The sequence below is a fragment of the Octopus bimaculoides genome, chromosome 9, assembly GCF_001194135.2.
Source record: "Octopus bimaculoides isolate UCB-OBI-ISO-001 chromosome 9, ASM119413v2, whole genome shotgun sequence".
NCBI lineage: Eukaryota > Metazoa > Mollusca > Cephalopoda > Octopoda > Octopodidae > Octopus > Octopus bimaculoides.
Window position 1 is genome coordinate 23715042 of NC_068989.1, and position 1827 is coordinate 23716868.

The window sequence follows — 1827 nt, forward strand, 5'->3', positions numbered from 1 at the left end:
TATATATATATATATATGCCGTGCCGATTTGTACTATTCTGTAAGTAATAATAATAGTATTTTATAAGCTTAAAGCGATCACTGCACAATGACTACAGAAAATAGTCTAATAATGGGACATAATACCACGACAGAAAAAGTAAGTTTTCTGTCGAGGGCTTATGTGTCCCATTATTAGGCTATTTTCTTTAGTCACTGAGCAGTGATCACTATCAGATTTAAGCTTATAAGATACTATTATGTATATATTGTCTCTGCGTAATTGTGTGTGTGTGTGTGTGTGTGTGTGTGTGTGTATGTGCGTGTTTAAAAGGAATGTGGACCAATCGTTAGGGAGTTTGGCTCACGATTATAATTTCTGAACTCCGTTGAAGAAGAGACAACGTTTTACATCTTTATTCCTGTTGATTCAGCTGAGAATGAGTACCAGGCGAGTACTGGTACAGTTCTCTCCCTCCAGGTCTTATATCTTGGATGCTCCGCTGGGTCAAAGAATGGCAGAGTCTAGATGATGTCTTTGTCTGCCCGAGACTACATAGGAACTTAAAAGAATTGATGAAATCATGTTACATGTTACTAATTATTACATGCTCTTGTGTGATTGCTATTTTTCTACAGATTCTCTCTCTCTCTCTCTCTCTCTCTCTCTCTCTCTCTCTCTCTGTATATATATATATATATATATATATATGTATAAATGCATATTTGCATATATATGGTCATATTTATTTGTATATTCTTTTTCTCCGAGCGACGCAACCACGATGAGTGTATACATACATATATTCATACATATATACTTACATACACACACATTATATATATGTATATATATATATATATATACTCATATATACTCATACATGCATATATATATATATATATATATATATATATATATCGATTTTCACTGCAATTGAATCAGCTTCACTTAGTATTATGGAAATCTTTCTCGCTAACCAAGTAATCCATTGATAATATTATTCAATGGAATATATTGCGAACCTTATCGACAGTTCTATAACCAGGTAAGCTCCGTATATTCACAATATATACATGCATGACTTTTTTGTTTTAAATTGCATTTATGTCTCCCGAGTATGTATTAGTATGTATTGCTACACGCACATATGCACACGCACGTGTATATTTACCAATACACACACACACACACACACACAGGGACACACACACACACACACACACTCGCAGGGACACACACACATACATGTATGCATATGTAAATATATCGGCTTAAGTTTTTTATATATACCATGATTAAATGATATATAAGGAAAGACAGTTAATATCCATTTGCTTAATAAAAATCTGTATACTCTAGCTTTGCAGGACGAAACTAGGGTCGGTTCATTTTTCATTCTAAGCTACTTGCTATGCTGTAATCATGTGATCTATTTCCATAACGAAATTGCTGTGGTCAGAAGCTTGCTTTCCACCCTGATGGTTCCGGCTTTAGTCCCACTGGGTGACACCTTAGGGAAGTGACCTCTATCTAGCCTCGGGCCGACTAAAGCCTTGTGAGTAGATCTGGTATAGAGAAACTGAAACAGGCCCGTCGTATATATACATATATATAGACACACAACCTATGTTGGTGTGTCTACGTCCCTGTAACCTAGCAGTTCGGGAAATGATTGGGATAGAATAAGTACTAGGCTTACAAAGAATAAGACCTGTGGTCGATTTCGTCAACTAAAACAAACCCTTTCAGGCGGTGCTCCAGCATGGCCGCAGTCAAATGATTGTAGCGTGTAAAAGAGTACAAGAATATATATATATATATATATATATATATATATATATATA

The 1827-nt window shown here is 35.1% G+C and overlaps 1 protein-coding gene across 1 annotated transcript in view; it reads right to left on the reverse strand.

Annotated features, from left to right (window-relative positions):
• LOC106882048 (voltage-dependent calcium channel gamma-5 subunit) overlaps nucleotides 1-1827 on the reverse strand; it is a gene marked incomplete in the record, with an annotated part of 310039 nt that overhangs the window by 257248 nt on the left and 50964 nt on the right.